Source organism: Chlorocebus sabaeus, chromosome 26 (genome assembly GCF_047675955.1).
Source record: "Chlorocebus sabaeus isolate Y175 chromosome 26, mChlSab1.0.hap1, whole genome shotgun sequence".
NCBI lineage: Eukaryota > Metazoa > Chordata > Mammalia > Primates > Cercopithecidae > Chlorocebus > Chlorocebus sabaeus.
The window spans coordinates 52113333-52136761 of NC_132929.1; the positions used below are offsets into that span (position 1 = coordinate 52113333).

At 40.3% G+C, this 23429-nt stretch overlaps 2 protein-coding genes across 4 annotated transcripts in view; one reads left to right on the forward strand and one right to left on the reverse strand.

Moving 5' to 3' along the window:
- The window catches only part of NRG4 (neuregulin 4), a 121920-nt gene extending 104280 nt beyond the window's left edge, over positions 1-17640 (reverse strand). Inside the window, exons 1-6 of one of the 2 annotated variants that reach the window (XM_073012351.1) lie at positions 17547-17640; positions 15323-15456; positions 14945-15010; positions 10905-11035; positions 10607-10651; positions 9743-9852 (exon numbers count right to left, since the gene is read on the reverse strand). The gene's annotated coding sequence lies outside the window, so the exon portion shown is untranslated. The remainder of the gene's footprint in view (positions 1-9742; positions 9853-10606; positions 10652-10904; positions 11036-14944; positions 15011-15322; positions 15457-17546) is intronic. The other variant, XM_038010203.2, reaches the window with a different exon arrangement.
- Positions 17641-17807: 167 nt separating this feature from the next.
- The window catches only part of TMEM266 (transmembrane protein 266), a 148926-nt gene continuing 143304 nt past the window's right edge, over positions 17808-23429 (forward strand). The window contains exon 1 of one of the 2 annotated variants that reach the window (XM_008015767.3): positions 17808-17912. The gene's annotated coding sequence lies outside the window, so the exon portion shown is untranslated. The remainder of the gene's footprint in view (positions 17913-23429) is intronic. The other variant, XM_038010209.2, reaches the window with a different exon arrangement.

A 23429-nucleotide genomic window follows, 5' to 3' on the forward strand; every position in this document is an offset into this window, starting at 1 on the left:
GCTACAGAAAGAGATAAACTCCAATATAATAATAGCTGGAGATTCAACACCCCACTTTAAGCATTGGACAGATCTTCCAGGCAGAAAATAAACAAAGAAACATCAGACTTAATCTGTGCTATAGACCACATGGACCAAATAGATACATACAGAACATTTAATCCAACAGCTACAGAACATACAATCTTTTCCTCAGCACATGGGTCATTTTCAAGGATAGACCATATGTTAGGTCAAAAAACAAGTCTTACAATATTTTAAAAAACTGAAATAATATCAAACATCTTTTCTGGCCACAAAGGAGTAAAACTAGAAATCAATAATGAGAGGGATTTTGGAAACTATACAAACACACAGAAATTACATAATAGGCTCCAGAATGACGAGTGGGTCAATGAAGAAATTAAAAAGGAAACTGAAACATTTATTGAAACAAATGATAATGGAAACACAACACACCAAAACCTATGGAATATAGCAAAGGCAGTACTGAGAGGGAAGTTTATAGCTATAAGCACCTACATTTAAAAAGTAGGAAAACATCAAATAAACAAGCTAATGATGCATCTGAAAGAAATAGAAAAGCAAAAGCAAACTGAACCCAAAAATCAGTAGAAGAATAAAGAGCAGAGATAAAATTGAAATGAAGAAAATACAAAAGATCAATGAAATAAAAAGCTGGTTTTTTGAAAAGATAAACAAAACTGATAAACCTTTAGCCAGACTAAGAAAAAAAGAGGAGACACAAATAAGTAAAATCAGAGATGAAAAAGGAGACATTACAACAAATACTGCAGAAATTCAAAGGATCATTAGAGGCTACTATGAGCAAATATATGCCAATAAATTGAAAAGCCAAGAAGAAATGGATAAATTCCTAGATATATACAACCTACCAAGATTGAACCATGAAGAAATCCAAAACCTAAACAGACTAATAACAACTAATAAGATCAAAGCCATATTAAAAAGTCTCCCAACAAAGGAAAGCCTGAGACCAATGACTTCACTGCTGAATTTTATCAAACATTTAAAAAATAACTAATACCAATACTACTCAAACTATTCTGAAAAAGAAAGGAGGAAGGAATAGTTCCAAGCTCATTCTACAAGGTCAATATTACCCTCATATCAAAACCAGATAAAAACACATTTTTTTTTTTTTAAAAAAGCTGTAGTCCAATAGCCCTGGTTAACACTGATGCAAAAATCTTCAACACAACACTGGCAAACCAAATTCAATAACATACTAAAAATATCATTTGTCATGACCAAGTGAGATTTATCCCATGGATGCAAGAATGGTTCAACATACACAAATCAATGAGATACATCATATCAATAGAATGAAGAACAAAAATAATATGATTATTTCAATTGATGCTGAAAAAGCATTTGATAAAATTCAACATTTCATTGTGATAAAAACTCTCAAAAACCTGGGAATAGAAGGAACATACCTCAACATAATAAAAGCTATATATGACAGACCCATAGCTAGTATCATACTGAATGTGGAAAAACTGAGTCTTTCTTCTAAGATCAGGAAGATGACAAGGATGCCCACTTTCACCACTGTTATTCAACATGGTATTGGAAGTCCTACCTAGAGCAATCAGACAAGAGAAAGAAATAAAGGGCATTCAAATTGGAAAGGAAGAAATCAAATTATCACTGTTTGCAGATGATATGATCTTATACTTGGAAAAACCTAAAGACTTCATCAGAAAATTTAGAACTGCTAAACCAATTCAGCAAAGTTAGAGGACACAAAATCAACAAACAAAAATTAGTAGCATTTCTATATGCCAAAAGTGAACAATCTGAAAACGAAATCAAGAAAGTAATCCAATTTGCAATAACTACAAATAAAAAAAAGTATCTAGGAATTCATTTAATCAAAGAAGTGAAAGCTCTCTACAATGAAAACTATACCAATGCAAGAAATTGAAAAAGACACAAAAAAAGGAATGATATTTCATGTTCATAGATTGGAAGATTCAATATTGTTAAAATGTCCACACTACCCAAAGCAATCTATAGATGCAATGCAATCTCTATCAAAATACCAATGACATTCTTCACAGAAATAGAAGAAACAATCCTAAAATTTATATGGAACCAGAAAAGACCCAGAATAGCCAAAGCCATCCTAAGCAAAAAGAACAAAACTGAATAAATCACATTACTTGACTTCAAATTACACTGCAGACTTATTGTAACCAAAACAGCACGATACTGGCATAAAAACAGATATATAGACTAATGGAACAGAATAGAGGACCCAGAAATAAATCCATACATTAACTCATTTTTGACGAAGGTGACAAGAACATACTTGGGGAAAGGACAGTCTCTTCAATAAATGGTGCTGGGAAAACTGGATATCCATATGTAGAAGAATGAAACTTGACCCCTATCTCTCACCATATACAAAAATCCAAATCAAAATAGGATTATAGACTTAATTCTAAGATGTCAAACTATGAAACTACTAACAAAAAAATTGGGGAAACTCTCTAGGACATTGGAGTAGGCAAAGATTTCTTGAGTAGGCTGCTCACGCCTGTAATCCCAGCACTTTGGGAGGCCAAGGTGGGTGAATTATGAGGTCAGGAGATTGAGACCATCCTGGCTAACACGGTGAAACCCCGCCTCTACTAAAAATATAAAAATTTAGCCACGCATGGTGGTGGGTGCCTGTAGTCCCAGCTACTTGGGAGGCTGAGGCAGGAGAATGGCGTGAACCCAGGAGACAGAGCTTGCAGTGAGCCAAGATCATGCCACTGCATTCCAACCTGGGTGACAGAGTGAGACTCCATCTCAAAAAAAAAAAAAAAAAAAGATTTCTTGAGTAATACCCTACAAGCACAGGCAACCAAAGCCAAAATAGACAAATGGGATCATATCAAGTTAAAAGGTTTCTACACAGCAAAGGAAACAATCAACAAAAGGCTTCTCCACAGCAAAGGAGATACTCAAAAAAGAAACAATCCACAGAATGGAGAAAATATTTGCAAACTGCCCATCTGACAAGGGATTATAACCAGAATATACAAGGAGTTCAAACAACTCTATATGAGAAAAAGCCTAATAATCTGGTATGAAAATGGACAGAAGATCTGAATGGACATTTCTCAAAAGAAGACATAAAAATGGCATACAGACATATGAAAAGGTGCTCAACATAATTGAACATCAGAGAAATGCAAATCAAAACTACAATGAGATATCATCTTACACCAGTTAAAATGGCTTTTATCCAAAAGACAGACATTAACAAATGCTGGAGGAGACATGGAGAAAGGGAAACACTCACATACTGTTGGTGGGAACCACTATGGAGAACAGTTTGGAGGTTCCTCAAAAAACTAAAAATAGAGCTACCATATGACCCAGCAATTGTACTCTAAGATATACACCCAAAAGAAAGGAAGTCAGTACATCGAAGAGATAGCCACATTCCCATGTTTACTGCAGCACTATTCACAAGAGCTAAGATTTGGAAGCAACCTAAGCATCCATCAACAGATGAACAGATAAAGAAAATGTGGTACATACATACAATGGAGTACTATTCAGCCATAAAAAATGAATGAGATCCTATAATTTGCAACAACATGGATGGAACTGGAGGTCCCTATGTTAAGTGAAACAAGCCAGGCACAGAAAAACAAACTTCACATGTTCTCACTTATTTGTGGGAGCTAAAAATTAAAACAATTTAACTTATGGAGGTAGACAGTGGAAAGATGGTTAACAGAGGCTGGGAAGGGTGGAGCAGGGGGCTGATTGGGAGAAGTGTGGATGGTTAATGGGTCCAAATTACTTAGAAAGAATCAATAAGACCTAGCATTTGCTAGCACAATAGGGTGACTATAGTAAAAAATAATGTAATTGTACATTTAAAAATAACTAAGAGTATAATTGGATTGTTTGTAACACACAGGATAGATGCTTGAGGGGATGGATACCCCATTTACCCTGATGTGATTATGCATTGCATGCATGTATCAAAATAGCTCATGTAACCCATAAATATACCATGTTCCCACAAAAATTAAAAATAAAGCAATTTCATTTATAACAACTACAAAAATATATAAAATACCTAGGAGTCAATCTAACTAAAGAAGTGAAAGATCTATACAAGCAAAACTATGAAACTCTGATGAAAGAAATTGAAGAGGACACACACACAAAAGGAAAGATATTCCATGCTCATGAATTGGAAGAATTAATATTGTTAAAATGATAAAACTACCCAAAGCAATTTACAGATTCAATGCAATCTCTACCAAAATGTGAATGGCATTCTTTATAAAAATACGGAAAATTTTCTTAAATTTATACGGAACTACAAAAGACCTAGAATAGACAAAGCAATCCTGAGCAAAAAGAACAAAGCTGAAGGTATCACACTACCTGACTTCAAAATTTACTACAAAGCTATGGTAACCAAAACAGCATGGTACTGGCATAAAAACAGACACATAGACCAATGGAACAGAATGGAGAATCCAGATGTAAATCCACACATTTATTGCCAACTCATCTTTGACCAACGTGCCAAGAACATATAATGGGGAAAGGTTACCAGATGCAGAAGAATGAAACTAGACCCCTAGCTGTCACCACACACCAAAACCAAATCAAAATGGATTAAAGACAAATATTTAATCCCGAAACTATGAAACTACAGAAGAAAACATTGGAGAGATGTTCCATGACATTGGTCTGGGTAAAGATTTTTGGGGTAGGCCGGGCGCGGTGGCTCAAGCCTGTAATCCCAGCACTTTGGGAGGCCGAGACGGGCGGATCACGAGGTCAGGAGATCGAGACCATCCTGGCTAACACAGTGAAACCCCGTCTCTACTAAAAACACAAAAAACTAGCCGGGCGAGGTGGCGGGCGCCTGTAGTCCCCGCTACTCGGGAGGCTGAGGCAGGAGAATGGCGTAAACCCGGGAGGCGGAGCTTGCAGTGAGCTGAGATCCAGCCACTGCACTCCAGCCCGGGCGACAGAGCAAGACTCCGTCTCAAAAAAAAAAAAAAAAAAAAAAAAAAAAAAAAAAGATTTTTGGGGTAAGACCTCAAAAGCACAAGCAACCAAAGCAAAAATAGACAAATGGGATTACATCAAGCTACAAAGCTTCTGCACAAGGAAACAATCAACAAGTTGAAGAGACAGCCCACAGAATGGTAGAATATATTTGCCAACTATCCATCTGACAAAGAATTAATAACCAGAATATATATGGAGCTCAAACAACTCAATAGCAAAAAAAAAAACCCCATATAATCTAATGTTTAAATGGGCAAAAGACTTGAACAGACATTTCTCAAAAGAAGACATACAAATGGTCAACATGTAAATGAAAAAAAATTCAACATGACTAACCAGAGAAATGCAAATCAAAACCACAATGAAATATCATCTCACCCCAGTTAAAACGCCTTTTATGAAAACGACAAGGAATAAAAGATACTGGTGAGGATGTAGAGAAGGGAAAGCTCTCATACACTGTTGGTGGGAACGTAAATTATTATAGCCTCTATGCAGAACAGTATGGTAGCTTCTCAAAAGCCTAAAAATAGATCTACCATATGATCCAGCAATTCCACTACTGAGTCTATATCCAAAAGAAAGGAAATCAATATATCAAAGAGCTATCTGTACTCCCATGTATATTGCAGCACTATTAGCAATAGCCAAAATATGAAATCATCCTAAGTGCCTATCAATGGATGAATAAAGAAAATATGATATATGTACACACTGGAGTATTATTCATCCATAAAAAAAGAATGAAATCCCATCATTTGCAGCAACATAGATGGATCTGGAAGCCAATTATGTAAGCAAAATAAACCAAGCACAGAAAGACAAATATCATGTTCTCACTCATATATAGAAGCTAAAACAAAGTGAATCTCATGAAGACACAGAGTAGAACAGTGGTTACCAAAGGCCATTAATGATAGAGGAGAGGGAAGGATAAAGGGTGAAAAAAGGAATATAAATGTATTTATTACCACTAAACTGTACACTTAAAAATGGTAAAGATGGTAAATTTTATATGTATATTTTATCTCAAAAAAAGTGAAAAAAAATAGTGTATGGTTGCAGTCTCTGCAAATGTAAAATGATTTAATAATAAAGATTCACTTTATATGCTAAATATGAAATAACACAAATTCCCCAAATTAATAATTCATCAAGAATTACAGTTTCAGCCCGATGCAATGGCTTGCAACTACAATCCCAGCTACTTGGGAGGCTGAGGTACAGGATCACCTGAGCCCAGGAGTTCAAGACCAGCCTGGGCAACGTAGTGAGACCACGTGTCTAAAAATTTTTTTTTTTTACTTAGCTCACTGTGATGGCACAGGCCTGTAGTCCCAGCTACTCCAGAGGCTGAGGTGGGAGGATCCCTGGAGCCCAGGAGTTCGAGGCTGTGGGGAGCTATGATCTTGTCACTGTATGCCTGGGTGACAAGAGAAACCCTGTTTCAAAAAAAAAAAGTAGTTTCAAAAGCTGGTTGGAGGCTGGGCACAGTAGCTCATGCTTACAATCCCGGCAGTTTGGGAGGCCAAGGCAGGCAGATCATTTGAGGCCAGAAGTTTGAGACTAGCCTGGCCAATGTGGTAAAGCCCTATCTCCACTAAAAATACCAAAATTAGCCAGATGTGGTGGTGCATGCCTGTAATTCTAGCTACTTGGGAGGCTGAGGCAGGAGAATCACTTGAACCCGGGAGGCAGAGGTTGCAGCAAGCTGAGATCAGGCCACTATACTCCAGCTTGGGCAACAGAACGAGACTCTGACTCAAAAAAAAAGCTGGTTGGTGAATATGATTTATAAACTCTGAGGCTACTGCCACATGGCAATATCAAACTTTCCATTCTTTGCTGCCAGAAATAGTCTTGAATTATGCATGTCTCTACAAAATGCTATAGCTCTGTATAGAAACGTAAAGGAGAAAAAAATCACAGTGCTCCCCACCCTCACTACCCTAAGCACTGCCTCTCATACATACCTTGGTCTTTCTAAAGATTTCCCATGTCCTTGAAGCCTAGAAACTCAGTCTACAATCAATATCCAAATACGGGCCGGGCGCAGTGGCTCACGCCTGTAATCTCAGCACTTTGGGAGGCTGAGGTTGGTGGATCACCTGAGGTCAGGAGTTCGAGACCAGCCTGGCTAACATGGTATAAACCCCGTCTCAACTAAAAATACAAAAATTAGTTGGGCATGGTGGTGCATGCCTGTGGTCCCAGCTACTCAGGAGGCTGAGGCAGGAGAATGGCTTGAACTCAGGAGGTGGAGGTGCAGTGAGCTGAGATCATGCCACTGTACTCCAGCCTGGGCAACAGAGCAAGACTAGGTCTCAGAAAAGAAAAAAAAAAAAAATCCAAATAGGATATGTCTGTCAACATTGTTGCAGGAAAACTTCTCTGAAATAAGAGGGTCAATCAGCCTAGTTACTTTTCATATGTGCGTGCTCTTCTCAGGCCTGGGGTAATTATCATGCCCTCCCACCCACAACACACACACATACACACACACAGACACACACTCTCTCTCTGACCATCTTCCTGAGTATATTTCCTCAGTATATATAACTGGTCATCCTTAACATCTCCTTGCTTACAAAGAAATATTATCTTAAAGTTCCTAATTTTTCCTCAACTTGTATCTATTTTTTCTCCTACTCAAATATTTCTTTCATTTCCATTTTATTTGCTCACCCCATATGCACAAGCCTCTTTTTCCTTTTACCTCCAACCCTCCCATCCTCACTCTCAAACTCTCCTATCCACATTCACTCTATATCCAATTCTTCAACATTTCAGTCATTCTTCCCCTTCTGCCCTATTCGTCAACCTTATCTACTGGAAAGTCTATTTCTTTGAGGACAAACCCTTTTTATTCTAAATTTATTTTTCACTTCTGTGCAGTTCACTCTAATAAAAATCTGGTTCTCTTTTAGATTACAAGGTGCCTTTTTCAATAAAACCACTTACTTCACTTAATTTCTACTCTTTCTCTAACTCAGTAGAAAGAATAACAGCCCTTTCCTTGCTCCCACATGCCATTTTCAGATTACCATACTGTAGTCTATTTCTCATTGTTTGAAATCTCCACCCTATCCCACATTTTGGGGAACCATTCTTAACAATCCCACTTGAACACACTATTCTTTAAATCTGTCCTCCCATCCTTCTCTCTAGTCTTGGTAGAGATGATACATTAAGAGTCCAACAATTCCATTTCTGTCAGTGGTAACATATGTGTACTTGGAGAGTATTACAAGAGCCAAGAAAAATTAAATATGTTAATGATGGTCACACGGCCAAGAATGGAATAAATTGGATAAGACCTATGACTATTTCTATGCTCCTAAAATAACTATCATTCTCCATAGTCTTAAAGTTCTATAAGTTTACCTATTCTATCATTAGAAATATATCATGTTAGCCTTAGACATAAATAACCGTCTGCATTTCAAAGTAAACCATAGCATCATAAGGTTAGAAGACCTCATGATGGGTGTATAAGCGGTAGATAAGCTTTTCTCAGCAGATATTCACTACTTGGAAAGTCTTCTAGAAAGAGGATTCTACAATTTCCAAAAGTAAATAACTACAACCTCAAATATTCTTAATTTCAAAATCTTTGATTTTTCTAATCTACTTTTTTCCTGCTGTTTTTCCCTTGTAGAGGTTAGAAAAGAACAGGCATCATCCTCTGTATGACAGCATCTCATCTACTGGAAAAGCATTATTGTCGCCCCGAGCCTTCATTTTGTTTTCGTTTTTGTTTTTTTTGAAACGGAGTCTCACTCTATTGCCCTGTCTGGAGTGTAATGGCATGATCTTGGCTCAATGCAACCTCCGCCTGCCAGGTTCAAGCAATTCTCCTCCCTCAACCTCCCAAGTAGCTGGGATCACAAGCACTCACCACCACACTCGGCCATTTTTTTAAATTATTTTTTTTTTTTTGTATTTTTGTAGAGATGGAGTTCCACCATGTTGGGCAGGCTGGTCTTGAACTCCTGACCTCTTGATCTGCCCGCCTTGGCCTCCCAAAGTGCTGGGATTACAGGCGTGACTCACTGTGCTCAGCCTAAAACTTTAATTCTATTCATCTTATTTTTAAATCACAAAGACCAGACTTAACCAGCAACAGCACTTTGTTGTTTCTATTTTTCTAAATAAATACATATAATTGAACACACTCCTTTTTTTTTTTTTTTTTTTTTTTTTGAGACAGAGTCTTGCTGTATCACCCAGGCTAGAGTGCAGTGGCGCGATCTCAGTTCACTGCAAGCTCCACCTCCCGGGTTCACGCCATTCTCCTGCATCAGCCTCCAGAGTAGCTGGGACTACAGGTGCCCACCACCATACCCGGCTAATTTATTTTTGTAATTTTAGTAGAGACGGTGTTTCACCGTGTTAGTCAGGATGGTCTTGATCTCCTGACCTCATGATCTGCCCACCTCAGCCTCCCAAAGTGTTGGGATTACAGGCGTGAGCCACCGTGCCTGGCCTAATTGAACATACTTCTATACAGTCTTCTCAAACAGAATTGAAACCCATAAAACTAATATTACAGAATTTTCCATATTGCAGAGACTACCTTATTGTCTCTTAGTTAAATCAAACCAATGATCTAGGATTATAATTAACAAATTATGGCTACATATATAGCCCCAAAACATTTAAAAGAATGAATACTTACCTGATCTGTCCTTGGATGAAAATTTTTCCTCTAAATTGCAGAGTAGAGAGGAAACTGGTTCTCTTTTATGGTTCACACTATTTCTTCTGCTTTAATAGAATTTGTGGCCACTATAAAGAAATAAGCAAGAACAGAATATTTATATAACAATTTTAGTAATACCCGAAGAGAAGGAAGGTAGAATATATATGCAAATTTCATATGAATGTTTTTCTTTTACTTAGTGGTACCTCAAAGGACTTTTTAGTAAGAAGCAGAAGTTTCACTTTGTCGACATGTTTAATTTTTCTCCTTTTCACAACTTTTTAAGTCCCAGAAAAACTACTGTTACTATTTCCAAATAAAAGGCTAGGAGTTGGGTTAAGAGGGAAATATAATTTTACTAAAAGATTAGACGATGGTGAGGAGCCACTTCATACTATGCAAACAGGGATTTTGGAAGGATGAGGAATTATATTTCTTTTATTATAAAAGTTACTTTTTATGTTTTGTGTTCCCCAAGAAAAAAAATGTTACAGGTATTATCACAGATAGAAGCCTAATATGGTTTGTCATTTTAATAAGGTGGTGGTCTTTGTGGGAAAGAAGAGGAAAAAAAGTAGTATATGATCTATGTTCCATTTAGAAAGTTAATTTTCTCAAAGAGCTTTTACTTTATTTGGCACTAAGATCAAGGCAATAGCTCAGATTACCTTAATCATATCAAAGTGGCATATATTAATACAAATTTTTATTTAAGTCAATAGAATGCAACAATCGATTCTTCAGAAGTTTATGGGCTTTCTGTAGCCATACAAATAACGAACATAAAAGGTTTAAGAATAATATTTTTTTGTAACTACAAAACATAAAAAATTTATCTACCTTCAAATTTGATGCTGGTTTTTATTTTTCTGATTCACTTGTAGTCTGTTAGAAAGTAAAAAGATAAATTTTCTCCTTTATGTAAAGATAATCATAGAATCATAAAAATTTAGTTAGAAAAAAACTTAGAGAACTTCTAGATGGAGTAAGCACAAGTCTCTCTAGATTAGAGACTTTCATTTATTTGCCATACTCAAAGTTACAGAATGAACTGGAGCTGGAACTCTGGAATCCAGAATGCTTTTCCTACTACTTAATGATTCCTCAAATTTATTTAGGCACAACTTTGTGTACATACGTGAGGCAGTGAGGCACCAGTGTTGAATTTAAAGTCTCTGAATCAGACTCCCCAAGTTTGAATCTCGGTTCCTTACTAGCTGTGTGATCTTGAGCAGGCTACTTAATCCCTCTGTGCCTCGGTTTCTTCATCTGTAAAATGAGATTAATAACTAGAACTCCCCAATGGGACTGCTATGAAAAAATAAATTAGCATATATAAAGCACATAGAATGGTGCCTGACATATGGTAAGCATTCAATAAATGTCAGCAATTACTAGGATTCTTTTAATAAACACATGGATATGTACTTGCTAGGTTTTATTTATTTATTTATTTATTGAGACAGAGTCTTGCTCTGTCGTCCAGGCAGGAGTGCAGTGGCACAATCTTGGCTCACTGCAACCTCCACCTCCCAGTTCAAGCAATTCTCCTGTCTCAGTCTCCTGAGTAGCTGGGACTTCCAGCGTATGCTACCATGCCCAGCTAATTTTTGTATTTTTAGTAGAGACAGGGTTTCATCATGTTGGCCAGGCTGGTCTCAAACTCCTGACCTCAAATGATCTGGGATTACAGGCATAAGCCACTGCACCCGGCCTGTACTTGCTAGGTTTTAAAATAGCCTACACTATTTTAATTATATTTTAATTTAAAAGTTAATATAATTTTAATTATTATAAAATAATTATACTATAATTGGAATAGTAGATCATTTTTGTGTTTTCAATTCATGTATATGCACTTGCTGATATTCCATTTTGGCACACGAATTGTGCAGCCAAAGGAACGGTTCTTCATAGAGTACATGCCAAATTCCAAATATTAAACACATAACTGAACTTACTTAAAAACTGAATACCATTCACTTGGTGATCATTTGGGCCCATTAACATACTTAGAACATCTGACAGCCAGAGGGATTTTTTTTTTTTTTTTTTGAGACGGGGTGTCACACTGTAACCCAGGCTGGAGTGCGGCAGTGCAATCTTGGCTTACTGCAACCTCTGCCTCCCAGGCTCAAGCCCTCCTCCCACCTCAGACTCCCGAGCAGCTGGGACCACAAGTGCACACCACCACATCTGGCTAATTTTTAAAATATTTTTGGTGGAGAAGGGGTTTCACCATGTTGCCCAGTCTGATCTTGAACTCCTGAGCTCAAGCGATCTGCCCGCCTCAGCCTCCCAAAGTGCTAGGATTACAGGTATGAGTCACTGCACCTAGCCAGAGGGATCATTTTTTTTGTTTTTTGAGATGGAGGTCCACTCTTGTTGCCCAGGCTAGAGTGCAGTGGCACGATCTCAGCTCACTGCAACCTCCGCCTCCCAGGTTCAAGCTATTCTCCAGCCTCAGCCTCCTGAGTAGCTGGCATTACAGGCGCCCACCACCACGCTCAGCTAATTTTTGTATTTTTAGTAGAGACAGAGTTTCGCCATGTTGGCCAGGCTGGTCTCAAACTCCTGACCTCAGGTCAGAGGGATCATTTTTTTTATTACCCCTTCGTCTATGTGATAAAATTATTTTCCAGTAATAATCATGAAATGAAACAATAGGAAAGAGACAGTGGAAATTGTCTTTTATTCAACTCCACTTATATACCAATAGAAAATAAAGTATTATAGTACAAAAAAGGAAATTGTAATGAAATTATCATTTTCAAAAAATAAAAAACACATATGCCTACATACTGATTTGTTTGCAGTACGAAATAACATTATACCTCTTACTTTCTTGATTTCTTTTTTAGTTTTGAAGCAACTATGAACAATGAAAAAAGAAAAAAAATCAAAGTTAAATGTGTTATTTGAATTCAATTATTCAAGACGGGGCCGGGCACAGTAGCTCGTGCCTATAATCCCCAGCACTTTAGGAAGCTGAGGTGGGCAGATCACTTGAAGTCAGGAGCTGGAGACTAGCCTGGCCAACACAGTGAAATCCTGTCCCTACTAAAAAAATACAAAAATTAGCCAGGCTTGGTACCAGGCACCTGTAGTTCCAGCTACTCGGGAGGCTGAGGCAGGAGAATTGCTTGAACCAGGGAGGCAGAGACTACAGTGAGCCCAGATTGTGCCACTGCACTCCAACCTGGGCAACAGAGCAAAGCCCTGTCTCAAAAAAATTATTCAAGAGGATAATTCCATGAAACAAAAATATTATACCTCAAAGTTTGCACTATGTTTCACTCTTAAATTTTATAAACAAACACTCTAAGTGGTCACATACAACAATGTTGAAGTAATCAAGTTCTGTTTCTTCATCCTTACAATCACTGTGCTACCATTGTTTACAAAGAATCTACTGTTTAAATGCAGGAATATGGACCATCAGAGTTGCAAACATGAACTGTGCCTAAAGTCTTGAATTACTCTGAACTTTTATGAGTTTACTTGGAAATATATACAATAACTGAGTCCATGTTTACTGAAGGACAATTGTATGAGTGGGAGTTCTCTAAATTAATTTTCATGTAGAGAACACTGCTTATTTTAAAAAATAATTAAAATATGGTGATTTGAAGTTTAAATTTGTATAGTGGCCGGACGCGGTGGCTCACGCCTGTAATCCCAGCACTTTGGGAGGCCGAGGCGGGCGGATCTCAAGGTCAGGAGATCGAGACCATCCTGGCGAACATGGTGAAACCCCATCTCTACTAAAAATACAAAAAATTAGCCAGCTGTGGTGGTGGGCGCCTGTAGTCCCAGCTGCTCGAGAGGCTGAGGCAGTAGGATGGTGTGAACCCGGGAGGCGGAGCTTGCAGTGAGCAGAGATTGCACCACGGCACTCCAACCTGGGTGACAGAGCCAGACTCTGTCTCAAAAAAAAAAAAAAAAAAAACATATACAGAAATTGTTTACAATCCAGATCCATAAGAGATTTTTCATGGAGGACTATTTTATTATTGACAGAGTTTAGAATTACTGGTACATAAAAATTACTGGAAATAAAAAACAGACTTTTAGTGCGTTTATTGTAGTTTAAATTCTTCATAGATAATGAGAATTACTATTGTCCATACCCAAGATCTACTGTTCTTATTGCCCCACTCTTAGTATTCCATTCAAGGTAAAATCTGCTCTAAGTACTATCTTTGAAGAATGGGCTTGCTGCATCAAGTATTCTTAACCTACTTATGAGAAAACTTTACAATTAATTTTTATTGAGAGCCTACTGAGTCCATGGTATTATGTTTCGTATTGTATCCACACGGACTGCATGCACATGAATGTCACTAGTTACTAGTCAATCATTTTTGCTAAAGCCATCTCAGCAGGATTTTTTTAACAAACAACTTAGCGGCCGGGCGGAGTGGCTCACACCTGTAATCCCAACCCTTTGGGAGGCCAAGGCAGGCAGACTTGAGGTCTGGAGGTCAGGAGTTCGAGACCAGCCTGACGAACATGGAGAACTCCCGTCTCTACTTAAAAAAAAAAAAAAAAAAAAAAAAAATATTAGCTTAGTGTGTTGGTGCATGCCTGTAATGCCAGCTACTCAGGGAGGCTGGGGCAGGAGAATCACTTGAACCTGGGAGGCAGAGGTGAGCCGAGATCATGCCATTGCACTCCAGCCTGGGCAACAAGAGCGAAACTCCATCTCAAAAAAATAAATAAATAAAAATAAAAATAAAAAATGACTTAGATATTATTGTATGTGCTCAAATTTAAAATAAATACCACACAAAGTCACATATATTCCATTTTTCAGGCTTTTACCAACTCAGATTGGCTTTCTACCTGTACATTCCAAATAAGTGAGGTTATAACATTTAGAAGAGCTTTCAAAATATTAACATTTACATCACATTAACAATTTAAGGACTTTGGGCATTATTCAAATTTTCACTAATCACATGGTATCAGATTCATTTGTTCTATTTTCACAAGCAACTATCTCAAGAGAACAAAAGCTTTAACTCTGCTATCAATCTTTTTCAGACATTCACAGAATCAACATCATCTCTATCCTCCCATAATCTTGCAGCTACATACATGTACAAATGTTCCATTTATGTGATCTTGGTACTCTTGAAAAGGTAGTCTTTTTAACTAAAAGAAAATCTGACTTACCTCAAAAGGCATCTTGGTATGGGACAGAATGCCAACTACAGCCACATTAGAAATAAACAGGTATGTCTGGCAAGAAAGTGATATACCAAGCTTAAACCCACAGTTCCACCACTGCTTTACAACTCTTATACTTTCCTGTTGCTACTAAGCTCCTTTACTCACAAAATTCCCTCCCATTAGTCACCTGCAGTGTACTGAAGCAGCACCTGTACTATTTATAGCTCCAGGATTCCCCCACCCTCTCCTGTCAATAAGAATCACCTGGGGCAGTTAAAAATAAAAATCACAAGCCAACCCCCTCATATTAGATTTCAAGGGGTTTGAAAGGAGGCTCCAGAATCCATTTTTTTTTTCTAATCAGCTGAATTTGTGACTCACAGAATCTGATTTTAAGCAAGTGTTCCCAAGTGAGTCTTATAAGCCAGGTAAGTTCAAGAATAATGCTCCAAGTGAAAGTGATATCTGTGGCAGATCTTCACAGTTCCTCTAGATTGATCAGGCTCAAGGGCTATCTGAAAACAAGAGAAGGCCCAGTTTGAAGAATGCAGAATGGCGTCTTGTCCACACTTAAGTTTTCAACACCCTAAAAAATTTATCAGTTAGATTTTAGTCTGGGGAGGTGCTGTGAAGTAGGACATCACCAGGGGGCAGCATAGAGTTGACAAATTATACATGTTTTGGGATTTTTGACTTCACAGTACAACATGAAATGGTTGCACCTACAATTTCCATAAACTCGGATTACTCAGAAAAGGAAAAAACCCAGAACACTTAAATAGGTAAACGTTATTAGCATGTAATTTTCAACACAATGGCTATTATATTATAAATAGCCATTGTAGAAAAAAATGTTTCCTTGAAGTAGCATGAACCCGAATTAAAAAATATTTTATTAGAATACAAAGATTCCTGGCAGAAATTTGAAGTGGTCTTCAAATTTCTCTCAGCAAGTTTCAAAATACTTGTCATAGTCAGAGTTAATTAGCGTTTTAACTGGATGCTTCTCAATAGTTTCAATCAAATCTTAAGTAGAGTTCTACTAAGGGGGAAAATGGAGTGGATAACAATTGGGGCAAGGTATGCCAAAGCTTTTTCTAAATAAAGTGTAGGTAGTTAAAATGCTGTCACCGACTGTCAGAAAACTATAGCTTCCCTCCCATGCATCCTCCATTAATTTTTCTTAACCCATCTCCACTTTCTCTTTTCTAGTCCGCATTTCTTCCGTCTAGAAATGTAGAAAAATCCTTTGGCAACCCAGGTAGCTTCTACAAGTATCATCTCCAAGTGTTTCTTCCTCTGAAATTCCGCCATTAGAGATTAGAGTTGAGTAGGAAATGCCGAAAGGCGAGGGAGGATCTGAAGAAATTTTACATTTTTTTCCGTTTGCCAAAAGAAGATACTTCCTGTATAGATATTCCCGTATAATTCAAGACCCAGGGGCAATTCCAAGAGGTGGTTTTGATGTCCTTCAACTCTACCATTTCCATTATGTCCATTCTAAAAAAGCTACGGCAGAAAGAAAAGACAAAGGACATTCCTGGAAGGCCAACTGGACCTAACCAAATAAAAACACTTTAGAAGAGGTACAAGAATCAGAAATCAAGGCTATCTGCAGAGCCAAAAGCCATTCTGAAACTTCGTGTCCCAGAAACAAGGGTTTCCCATCTTTTCAAATATTTTAACATAAAAATGGCAACACCCTATAGGAAAATGGCTATATTTTTAGCAAGAATTGAAGACCAACGATAACAAGCTACTATGAATCTAGAAGCTGCTTAAATGGCCGTATTCACAGCAGACCCTGCAGGCACTAATTAGAAAGAGTTGTACACATTACGTGTGAGGGCTTTTTTTTTTTTTTTTTAAACGACAGAGAATATCTGTGGGTGCATCCACATTGCTCAGTGACTCCGCTTAACCCACCCGGTAACTGGGAACCATGGCCCCAGGACAGGCTTCTCCACCGGGGCGAAGCTGCCTCCAAGGGGCGCAATGTTACTCTTTATGCATCAAGCACAGATACACATACAGCACATACACAGGTCGACAGCGTATCTGTGGTACTGGAATTTCATGGGGAAAGGAGAAGGGGGCGTGTAAAAAGCCCTTTTAAGAGTCAGATAACTAAAGAGAGAAAAAGAGGAGAAACACTGTCCTACAATGGTCCTGAGCTGAGGCCATCAAATGAATGTACTGACAGGTATTTTTCTCCCAGGCAGCCGACTGAGAGTCAAGGGGCTCTGACTGTGCTGCTATGACTCCGGCCACACAGAGAGAGGCGTTTTCCCCTCGGTGGCCTCCTAGCGTAGGGGGCACTGCGTGCCGTCCTCTCCCTCACCGGGCGCCCCGCGCTGATGAAACGGAGCAACTGGGAAAGTGCTCTGAAAACTGCAAAGCGCTGCGCCAAAGCGACGGGAGGTTCCCATTCTCAGCAGTACGAAATCCCCCGGGGGGTCCTCCCCTTCCCCGTGAGACGCCCTCGGCCTCCGCACTTGTTGCTTCTGCGCCCCGCCTGCCTCCCTGTCAGACCCACCCTTCGCGGCCCCCTCGCCTCTCCACACGCTCGCACTCAGGTCCCAAGCCTGCCCCGCGACCCCCTCACCCATGCCACGAAGCCCGCGCTCTGCGTGGCAGCCCTGGAGACTGCCGAGCCACCGCCTCCACCCCCTGCCCAGCTCTGGCCGTCAGCCCCTGCCCGCCGACGCCGCGGTTTCCTAGACAGCCGCGCCACCGTTCCGCAGCCTCGGGAGCGCGCGCGCGCGGCCGGCGGGAGGCGAGGGCGCAGGCGCGGGCCCGGCCAAGCCGCCGGCGCGAGGCCGCGCGCGCGCGCCCCCGAGCGCGGTGGGCGGAGGGGCGGAGGGAGCGGCAGGGCCGCGAGGGGGCGGGGGGGCGGAGAGGGGAGCCCCGGGAGCGCGAGCCGAGGCCGGCGCCGCTGCAGAGCCGAGCGAATCCCGAGCCCGGGCAGCAGGTATGTGTCCTCGCAGCCGGCCGCGGCCGGAGCTTCCCTTGCCTCACTGCCCGAGTCCTGTGGTCGGGGCGGGGGTTGGGGGGACCGGTCAAGGTTTGCAGGATGCGTGCTTGGAAGGGGCTGGGATCTTGCCGCTGACCTTCATCCCCCTGGCCGGGGGAGCCAGGCAAGGGTGCGTGGGGCAGCCCAGGGCTTCAGCTCCAGCCTGGGGACCTGCTTCTTGTCACATGCTTCTTATTTATTTTTGCAAACTGCCCTGGTTCGGGTCCAGCTGCAGATGCCTTACCTCCCATTCTTTGCCTCCGTGTGCCATCTTGCATTTATTAATAAAACATGCAAGCTGGAGGGGGGGTTTACTGCTGGGGGGAATCCCATTGCAGTATGGCAGGCGGGCGCCTATTTTCGGTTTTCAGACGTGGTATAGAGGTGGAAATCCCACACCCTGAGGATTTGTGGCTTGCTTGGTCGTGACCACTTCCTAGTGGGCTTCCCCGGTTTGTTGGGAGGTGCTTCAGCGGCAGGATGGGCTGTCTGGAAGGGATGGTGGGTTTTCACCGTCAGGCCAGAATCCCCTTCAGGGGATAGGTGCAAGCTAGGGCAGGCAGTTCCCTTCTTGCTAACTTGCCAGGGAGTCTTAAACCTAGAAAATTGGCTCCCTTGATGGCCGAGAAAAGGCCTTCAGCAGAATCCCTGGGACTTACATACTCAAACTCATTACGGTTTTGCATCTGAACATGACTAAAGCTAGCCACCTGTTGGAAGTCAGACCCCATGAAAGCCCCCATAATCTAGCTCACCCATCCCTGTTTCACAGTCACCAATACTGAGCTAGCAATAGGCCCATATGGGTTCCCTCTATCCTCTTTAATGCTGCTTGGCTTTTGTTTCTTTTAAAATAAAACCTACCTATGATTTGATGCCCTATATGTTAGAGGTTGAAATTGTATGATTTGTTTATGTTCCGTACACCTATCACATCATATCCTAAAGACTGAATTTCTCTTCAGTGCATGTGTTTATTTCCCTGGCTTTTCACCTTGCTTTGAGCAACAGTGGGGAAAGTGGGATGTATATAACTGCTTACCTCCTCCCCCAAATACCTCAACCCTAAAATATTGTGACGAAAAGAATAGTAAGAGCTAGAAGCAAAAAATGAAAATGGTTATCACAAGATGTTGGGATATGACAGCTGAACCGTAATTGCTTCTAAAATGTGGTCAGAGTGCCACATCTAATCACGAGAAGGACACGTTTCTAAAATGTTCATATGTATCAGGTACTGAGCTAAAACTATTTGTGTATGATCTCATTTAGTCCTCATAACAAACCTCTTATGTCCATGTTGAAGATGAACAAGCTAGGACTTAGAAAGGTTAACTGACTTGCCCAAGGTCACACAGTCAGGGACAGGGTAAGGATGCAAACTCAAGCGCATGGGGATACTGGAGGTGGGGAGCCCTGAGGGGGCTTTTCCTCCAGGTGTGGCTGCTCCATGTACCTTTTCATTAAAATCAAGCTTATGCATGAGCACATTAGCTTGGATCCGATTTTCCATTTCATAGATTCTACACCAACTTTGTGGCTTTCCAGTAAGAAAAGCTGTTGTTTCACAATGGGTCGGTATGGAATTTTTTGAGGTGGCACTAAACCTATAAAAAGCGGGGTCCAAGATGTGCTTCCATTTAATTCTCCCACACAAGGAGTTGAGTTTAAAAAGTTGTTTCCCTCCAGATTTAAACTCATAAAATGTATATGCATTAAATAGAATGAATCACTCCCATTTTCCATTATTGCATCCCACCCTACCCTTCTTGCTGCCCTGCACACTGTCTTCTGGTCTTACTGCCAGTCATCAGAGCAACATTGTCTATCACACTTGGCTGTGAATGCCTTAATGGGAGGAAGAAATCCATACCAGCCATGGATCATAATCTAGTCTCTCTATGATTGTAGCAATTATGCATTCAAAGTTCTTGGAATCTGTGCATTCAGCTATGGATGTGTATTTAATCACTTTTTAAAGTGCATTATTATAATGCAGGTATTGGATTACTGGATTTTGTTAAACATTCCTAGCAGTTCTCATGGACTTAGAAATTGCTGTAGTTGCATCAGTGAAAATTCACCCAGTGGAGCTAATAGCTTTTCTACTCAGGTCACATAGTTGAGATAGTGGTGAGAAAGGTATAGGTGAATAGAAGGAATTATTTGGAAAGTATATCCCATGCAAATAATAACTTTTAATTATAAATTGATGAATAATATTAAGTAGGAAATATGACTATCTCTTTTAATTCTATAAGCTCTTTTTTTCTTTGTCAGTGTGATTGGTTTTAGAGTACCATGATGTTACAATTTTCATTACACTGTGTTATTTTGAAACAGTATAGCAGTTTGTACATAGCATTCTTGCCTCATGGGAAACACTCAGTTTAGGAAGAGCACATTCCCTGGTGTTTACAGAAATGCTGAGACAGGATCTTTCTGTCTTGGGGATTTCCAGTCTATGATCAGATAAACTCAAGAGGAGTCCTGATGTTACTGGGCAAGCAGCAGAAAACCAGAGGTGTTACTTGATTTCTGGGGAGGAAATGAATTTTCCTATGGGGAGCATCACTATCTTCCTCAGTTGGGAATCTGATGATTGAAGAGTTTGAGAAACTGACTAGTCTGCTGTCTTCCATTCAAGCAGGATTTCATTTAATGCAGAGCTGAGAAGGCTTTATCGTGCAAAGGCCAATTCAGGAAATGTAAAAATGTTTCTGGACTACTTTTTTTTTTCTCTTGAAACATATATTTAAACTGGGAAAGTCATATAGGAAACTTTTAACGCTTAAGCATTATTTTTTTTAATTCCCTTCATGAGAGTTGTTTGGGAGAGTGGGAGAAAAGTTTTCCAAGCTATGAAACTCACATGTCTTGTGGTGACTGATTATAATGAGTATTTTAGTACATTGTTGAATAAGACACTAAGAACTGGGATATTTGTTTTTCCTTGATCGACCTTGTAAGCTACTTCATTATGAAATGTGTTTTTTCTTAAAGTATTTCTTAATTTAGTATTCTTTAAAGTGAGATTTTTTTTTTCAGTTGTCGGCAATCTTGAATCACAAAAGAAGTTTCCAGATTACTTTGAAATACTTGATTTTCATCAGTCTCTCTTTCTCTGCTTGGCAGCCATAGTAAGGGTTTTCATTTTCTTTAGAAAGTGGTTCACTTTCCATCCTCTTTCAAACAGACCCAGTGGGAGTTCACATGTTAACCAAGCATACCTATCCCAGGACCTTCTCCTGTGGTCCAGGTGTCATCTAAGAACCTAAGGCTCCCTTTGGCCCTTTTTGCACTCAGTTTCCCCATAGAGAAGATATAAGAGTTGGATCACACCAGGTGGGCTTGGGTGCAGGGTGGGATGGAGGTTACTCAGGACCAGGAGGTCAATTCTCCTGCACCAGCACAAGCCTATATTGTGATTTCTGCTTGCCAGTGTAATATGTGCTCATTGTAAAATGTTCAAGCATTACAGAAATATAGAAGGTAGAAGCTCAGTAGTCCAACTTTTTGGTAATCTTACCCTTCAGCACTGACCACCACTAACAGTTTGGTTGGATTCCTCCAGATATTTGAATGCAGAAACTAAAATATTCCTGTTTTCCAACAATACATAGATGTATACCGTTTTGCAGTTTGTTTTCTTGCACTTGGACCTCTTGGAAGCCCTTGAATGGCATACTTTTAGACATCTTTTACTCAACTGCATTGGGAGCTAGATGAGAGGAGCCCTGTAAACCAGGGGAAGAGGAGAGGAGCTGATGTTTGGTGGGTAGGAACATGTCATGTGCTGTGTCCTGTGATAGGAAGTTTCACATCCCATATTGCAGTGACCACCCTTTATGGTCAACTGTTTATATATAAGAATGGGGGAGCCCAAGGTAAATGACTTAAGGGGCAGAGCTGACATCTGAGCTCAGGTCAGCATAGCTCAAACTCTGGACTCATTCCCTTTTGCACTCTGACTGCAGGATGAAGCACTCTCTGCCCCATAGTTCTCTGGCCTTCCGTCCTATTCTGGTCCATCCACACTGGCTTCTTTGCTGTTCCTCCTGCCCCCAGGCCCTTAGCACTAATGGTTTTCTTCCCTGGAATACTCTTCCCAGAGGTGTCTTCATGGTCCCTCACCTCATTTCAGCTTTGCTCAAAGTCTAACCACTCCTTTAAAAGTATCCCCACTCCCACAGCATCCTATTCCTTCTCCCTGTCTTGCTTTTATTCATAGCACCTCCTAGCATACTATATTAATTAGTTGTTAAGTTTATTGCCCATCTCCCCCATGGAATTAATGCTCCAAAGGGCAGGGGTTCTGTCTATTTTGTTCACTCCTCCAGCTCTGGTACTGTAAAAAAAGAACCGACAAATCACTATGGCATCCTTGAATCTTTCCAGCTTCCCACACTTTTTGTTTTTGTTAGTCCTTACTGTTCTCTGTAGTGAGCAGTGAAACCTCTAAAATGCAAAAACTTTATGTATTGTTTGGGGGAAAAACAAGAAAGTGGAGAAGAATCGGGAAAGATCTGGTTTACTCTTGAGCTGGTGTTGGGGAGAGAGGAACCTGTAAAGATGGGAAAAAAGTCACCTGAGGGTTGGGATGTGTGACGAGGCAGCAAATGGTATATGGGGAGATGGCCTGGGATGGAGAAGAGATCTGTATGGGTTCCCCTGTAATGGGGATGCATAATGTTTTTGAAGAACTTCCAAAGGAGACTCTGGATTCCTTCAGCCAACCATCAACTGTCCCAGTGGCCTGAGTCACTAGAAAGGAAAAGGAATCTATGGTCATTCCTACTGGCTTTTCACACAGACAGGTAAATCCTTGCAGTGCCTGCATTATTAGCCTGTTGCATTTTTTAAACATTAAATACCTGTTGGTGTCATCCCTGTTTGAGCCAGGGTCTGAGAGTTCATTGCCAAAGCACTTACCCAATGTGTCTGAGAAGCATCACAGCCTGAGATCTCTTTGGCATAAGCAGTCCCAGGAGGGACTCTACATATGTCTTTCATGCATCTATTGTTTGCAGTAGTTTTTGAGCTGCAGCAAAATCATAGGCACTTTGGGGACTGATTCATCTGTAGAACACTTTAGAATGGACTACACTGGGATGCTAAAGGGAGTTCATCGTTTTCGGAAGCCTGGGAGAAACTGCTCTTCAGCCACGGAGAGGCCTCCTCTCTTCCTCCCGGATGGCTTTAATTGCTGCCCTAGGCAGTCTGAATTACCCGCCAGGAGAGGATTTCCCCTTCAAAAAACACAGCCTCCCTAAAACTGCTTTTGATTTGTAATAGGAACTACTTAGTAGCTAGGACAGAGGCTGATAACTCCTATTCCCAGAACTCATTAAAACAAGGAATTTTAATAAGTATTTTTGCCCTTTGCAGCCCAGGTTTTTGGAAGTCCAGGCAGCTGTTCTCCAGATTTCACTGTCAAGCCATAACACATGCAGTGCTTCAGCTTCTTTCCCTTGC